We start from the raw sequence: 6,572 nt of genomic DNA, 5'->3' as shown, positions 1-6,572 counted from the left end.
AAACTAAAGTCTGTTCTGTTTTGGACACAAACCTGTGAACATCTCGATCAAAGCAACCCATTTTGCAGCCAAGGCACAATATACGGGTGGCTACCCCAAACCTTTTGATGTCTGTGGTTTGCTTTTGTGACAACACTAACACATCACAACTCAGGGCCACACACTGGACATGTTTCTTCTTACAGAAACATGGCAACAACCTGGTGACTATTTACATTTAAACTTGCTGTCTCCCCCAGGCTATAGCCACATATCTAAACCCAGGTTAACAGGAAAAGGGGGTGGTCTGGCTGTGGTTTATAGATCTACTTTCACAATGAAGGAACTCTCCTTTTTTGAAGTGACATCTTTTGTATATATTGCTGTTAAAATGGTTTCCTCATCGCCTGTACTGCTGTTGTTTGTTTATCGCCCTCCCAAATCTGTGGTGAACTTTCTGTCTGAATTTAATGAACTTTTCACTGTAATCTCATCTCTTTGCCCTGCTGTAATTTTACTTGGTGATTTTAATATTCATGTTGATATCAACTGCACTCTTATAGCTGAATTTATCTCAACTTTGGATTGTTTTGACCTGACACAGCATGTGGATTTCCCCACTCATACTCAAGGTAATATTCTTGATTTGCTTTGTTCAAATGGCTTGAATAATGTCTCTGTCTCAGGTGCACTCTCTGATATTTCTGATCATAAGATTATTGAATGTAACTTTAGCATTATTACCACTACATCTGTCAAAAAAAAAGTCTGTCTCCTATCGCAACATTAGGTCTGCTAATCCTGATTTGTGTGCTGCTTCCCTTCTGTCTTCATCTCTTTCTGAATTGCATAGTCTTCCCTCTCCTGAAAACATGGTTTCCCTTTATAACAGCTGTGCTTCCCAACTGTTAGATAACTTTGCTCCCTCATGTTCCAGCCTCCTGCTCCTGTCCCTGGTACACCGATGAGCTCGGAGCTATGAAAGCCATAAGCTGGCGTCTTGAATTGCTTTATAAGAAAACGGGCCTCATAGTTCATTCACAGCTTTACACTGAGCACATAGTTAAATATAGGGATGCCCTTAACACTGCTCGCTCCAAGTATTATTCCTCTCTCATAAATGGTGCGAAGACTAGGCCTAGAACTCTTTTTAGAACTGTTAATAAACTCCTCTAACCCCCTCCTCTAGCATGCCCCAACACAGCTGAACAGTGTCAGGCTTTCTTACATTTCTTTAATACTAAAATTGATCAAATCTATCACAGTTACCGCTCCACACCACAATCACTCACTCATTCTGATCTGCCATCTCCATCATCAAGACTCACTTTTTTCTCGCCTGTTGACTCTCTTGCCATCTCTGAACTTATTAATAAGTCTAATTCCTCCTCAAGTCTGCTTGATCCTGCCCCCACTTCTCTGCTTAAGACATGCTCATCCATAATTAGTATTCTTATTGCCTCATTGGTAAATGCATGTTTCATTTCAGGTTCTATCCCTATTGCCTTCAAAACTGCTGCAATTACCCCAATCCTTAAAAAACCTGACCTGGATCCTTCTTCTCTCTCCAGTTACAGGCCTATCTCTAATCTCCCTTTTTTGGCTAAGGTGATGGAACGCATGGTTGCTACACAACTCCATGCTTTCTTCTAGATAATACACTCTATGAGTCTTTTCAGTCTGGCTTTCATACACAGCACAGGACTGAGACAGCTCTTCTCTGTGTAGTCAATGATCTTCTCCGGTCTGCAGATTGCGGTTCCCTTAATATTCTCCTCCTTCTTGACTTAAGTGCAGCATTTGACACTGTTAACCATGAAATCCTCCTGTCACGTCTCTCTGCTGTAGACATCTCTGGCTTAGCTATTCAATGGCTCACATCATATTTTTCTAATAGGCAAGTTTGTCACACTCGGCCGATATAAATCATCCACCTCGCCTGTGTCGCATGGTGTCCCTCAGGGTTCAGTCCTTGGACCATTACTTTTTCTACTTTATATCCTTCCTTTGGGTCAGATTATTCGCAGACATGGCCTTAATTTCCAGTGTTATGCAGACGATATACAGTTATATCTTAGTACAGGCTCCCCTACAGATTCACCTCCCAGCACACTCACTGAATGCATCACTGATCTTAAGCTATGGATGGAAAATAACTTTCTCAAACTTAATGCCAATAAAACTGAAGTGTTACTGGTAGGTCCAAAATTCCAGCTTTCTAAGGCATCCAATTTCTCTATTTCTGTTGATAGTACACTTGTCAGACCTGCTCCTGTTGTCAGAAATCTTTGTGTTTTGTTTGATTCATCAATTAACTTTGAGCTACACATTAGGTCTCTTTCCAAAATTTCATTCTATCATCTCCGCAACATTGCCCGCCTCCATCCATTTCTGTCCTTTAATGATGCTCAAACAATTGTTTCATAATGTCTCATATTGATTACTGTAATTCCCTCTTCATTGGCCTCCCTGCAAAATCTATACAGAAGCTACAGTATATTCAGAGTCCTCACCCTCACAAAGCATTTCGCTCACATCTCCCCTGTTCCCTCCCAGTTTCACTGGTTACCGGTTCCATCAAGGATTAAATTCAAGATTCTGCTTCTCACCTTCAAAGCCCTACATAACCTTGCCCCCCTCTACCTCACTCAGCTACTAGCTCCTTATACTCCTTGTCACTCTCTCAGGTCCTCGAGCAGTAATCTCCTTACTGTCCCACGTACCAGACTCTCCACCTTGTGAGACAGGTCCTTCAGTGCTATAGCATCTCAATTCTGGAACTCTCTTCCTCAGTCTGTCCAGGATTGCTCCTGTTTTTGCACTTTTAAATCTCAACTGAAAACTTTCCTCTTCTACGAACTTTTGTCATCTGTGTAATTTTTTTTTTTACTTTGTATGTAAAGCAACCTTGGGTTTGTGAAAGGTGCTCAATATATGTAACATTATTATTATTATTATTAATCACCCCGTAGATGCATTGTTCAATACATAAACTAAAGTGTGCAAATATGACAATTAATGAAGTGTTTAACAGCATAACATCCATGTTGCCCTCACAAGATTATTTTGTAAACAACTGAAACAGATATGAAAATAAAGTCAAAGGAGCAAAAGTTCCAAAATTCCTTCTCATTGGTCTAAAACTATCCACCGAAGCCCTTCATGGACAGCCCCACTTATTTTCTTTATTCATTACTCCCTATTTATAAGCAAACACTAACAGCTCCCAGACAAAAATATCCAGAATAGGCAATTGGGTAACAACTGTGCTGGATGCCACCTGCAAACCTGGGTGAATTCTGTTTGTTCTTTGCCAACACTGGTGTCCTTGGTATAAATAAATGTGTGGCAGCATTTAATAGAGCCGAGCCTTCCGTCTGTGGTGGCCTTTGTGTACCCACCATGGCGGTCGAAGGAACTCTACAATTATCTATATGGGTCTCAAACTTGAAAGACAGTCCCCACCAGCACTGCTCACTGTTTTTTTTTTTGTACCACTTTCTATGCCCATCTTATCCCTGTCAACATGCAACAATATACCTGTACATTCAGTCACGTGAAAAAGAGGACATTTCTCTGTTTATGTTCTACAGTCGCAATCATATCCTCAGCAAGGCTTAAAGTGAGATAAATCTTACCTCAGGTAACAAACAATGAATAATAAATTTTACTTTTATCATCATTTATTCAAAAAAAAAAAAAGTCAACACACCAAAGTCACGTGTGAAAAAGTAAGCACACCCCAAGGATTTAGTAGCTTGTAGAGGCACCTTTAGCCTCAATAAGGTAAGGTAAGTAACTTGAACTGCATTTTTGTTTTCCTTTGATTGAATGCTCTGTGAAGAGCTAAATGTAGAATAAAGATTAATTGACTAGATCAGTGTTTCATTTTATTACTTTGCAGAAGGTACAGGTACCAAACAATAAGTGCCTGTAACAAAGCTAAAAGTTTAATGAATAATAATGGTCTTGATGGCAGGAGAGACAGTTCCATAACGAATGGCATTAATGCGTTAAGGTAAGGGGCTTAATGTAGACTCCAAGTAGTTGCTGTGGCACAAGGTTCAGATGATGTGTGCACAGTAAGACATTACATTTGACTAAATATTAATTTGTATTCCTTTTTCTGTTTCATTAATATGTAGGATTGAGCTGTCTTTCATATATTTAGTCAAATCTACAGGAGTTCAAGATTAGCAATAAGGAGCAACAGCAACCTTTTTAATATTTTACACAATGCTTCTTTGATACAAGGTAACATCTAAACCCTGTGCTTTCATTCCTCACATAGGGTGAAACAACTGAACTATGAAAGTTAAACAAATGGATCCTCTGTCAGGAAAACAAATCATGCACACTTAGAGCATTGTCATTAATTTTCCTAGGCTCCTTAAAAATACATCCTGTAGTCAATTAAATAATGTAACTGCATGCTAATACGAATGGCACCCTGCATTTCCTACACATGAAAGTCTATGTTATGACTCCATAGCACGATTCACTTTAGACATCCTTAGATGAGGGTAATAAATTTCATAAAGACAAATCAATCATAGCTGAGTAATGGAATATTTTATAAAAAAATCTTCCGCATTACCATGCCATATAAAAATTAGACAGGATGTTTTGTATAGGCAGAATGCTTCTGGTAAACGTGCCATCGCTTTTTTATCATAAAATAATATTTTGCTGAGTATTATGATATGTGGATTTTATTTAATGGAGAAAGAAGACATTCAAAAGTCAAATGCTGTGACATTTATTGTGTGTAGAACTGAGATGTAAAATAATAATAAATTATATCATAACACCAGCTGCTGACTCCCAGATGGAGAGTGAATAAAGGGAAATGATATGCCATATTTCCGGCAAAGCTGAAACCTGTAACGGCAGTAAAAGCTAGAAACCCAGGTAGACTTTGAAAAATACTTATTATTGCTAATAGCAACTTAATTGTTTCACACCAAGGTAGACATTAAGATTATCCCATGCAGTGTAAGTTCTGTTCAGCTGACAATGCAAAGGCTAAATTATGGGGCAAGCATTTCAAAAGGCTTGCTCTGCTTTCTGACTGCTTACTTTGGTCTTTCTTATTTTAGTAATATGTACATTTTTGTCATAAGAAATCAGTCTTTTTTGCTGGCATATTATATTTGTGCTCTTTATACAAAGCAGCGGGGGAAAAAAAAACTTTGCTTCTCATGTAAAATGTCACTTAGAGGCTGTGTCACAATTTTGAGTAACTCTAAAGTGGGTTGTGCTTTTATTCTCACTTGGCAAAAGATAAAAACAGGGTAACATTATTTATTTATTTTTTCTGCATTTATGTGGTTAATGAAATTGTTCGTCTTTTAACAATTTGCACAATGGCATCTTTCATCATAAATGCCTTGTCAACTCATTTCATATCAAATGACCTACACATAATGACCTGGTTTTCAATTTCCTTGCATCTATTTTTGGACACCAGGCATTTCTTTAAAAATGCATGGATCTGTAAATTGTCATTATTTTTCCATGGCGCCTTACAAAAATGTCCTGTAGAAAAACACTTCAGCAAAACCCTTAAATAAATTTGGATTAGCTCAGATGAGACCTGTCTCAGAGGTTAACGCATGTCATTCTCTTTTAGCTCTGACCTACCAATATCCACAAGCATTTAGTGTGTCCTATTAAGAGTGTGCTTCTTTGCATAAGCTTTGCTCAGCTGTGATGAATGTAAGTTTCAATTCAGAGTTTAAAGCAGACATCCAGAAAATGAGCTTTTCTGTGGCATTATTCATACACGCCAGCCTTTGGAAATGTCAGTGCTTGATAGGGGCAGACTCTGTGCATGTGTGACTGAGGGTGACCACATCAAAGTTTAAGTCATTCTGTATTTGGACACCTGACCTTGTAGAAGTTATTGATGACAGATAGCAGCTACAGAACCGTTCATTTTTCAGGGTGTGTTTACTTCTCTGCCATTGTTGCTTAGTTCTCTATAAATTATTATAGAGCAGGGGTGTCTAGCTTGACCTGAAAACATCCTGGCATGGACAGTTGATAAAATTAATGCTCTCTTGGTTTTTGTCAGGGGGGTAATTCCTTTTTCCATATGTATTTGTAAAGTGAAACACTCTTAAAGCTGATGCCTCACACCTCCAGTGACCTGATTTTGATTTCTGGCCTACATGTGAGGTGTGGAGCTTGCAGAATTTCCCCATATTTACCTAGGATAATATTGGTACTACAATTTCTCTTCAAATAGCAAACACACTCATTATAAGTTAATGAACAGCTCTGATTTGGTAAAGTATGGGAGTGAGCATGAGTATGCCCTGTCTCAATTAACTCTGGTTCCCACAATGAGCTTGAAACTACAGGGAGTCCTCGGGTTACAACATCTCGACATACAATGTTTTGAGCTTAAAACGCTCACTCCCATAAAAACTTAAAAAAATTGAGACATGAGTGTTTCGGCTTACGCCATTAGCGTCGTACTTACAGACTACGTGGGCAAACTAGTTTGGTTGCGCACAGTGGAAGAATACGCAGTAACGCAGCGTATGAGTGAGGGAGTTGGCGAACTAGTTTTGTTGTGCGCGGAGGAA

The sequence above is a fragment of the Erpetoichthys calabaricus genome, chromosome 5 (assembly GCF_900747795.2).
Source record: "Erpetoichthys calabaricus chromosome 5, fErpCal1.3, whole genome shotgun sequence".
Lineage (NCBI taxonomy): Eukaryota > Metazoa > Chordata > Cladistia > Polypteriformes > Polypteridae > Erpetoichthys > Erpetoichthys calabaricus.
The sequence above is the reverse complement of the archived record's forward strand: the minus strand, read 5'-3'. Positions refer to the sequence as shown.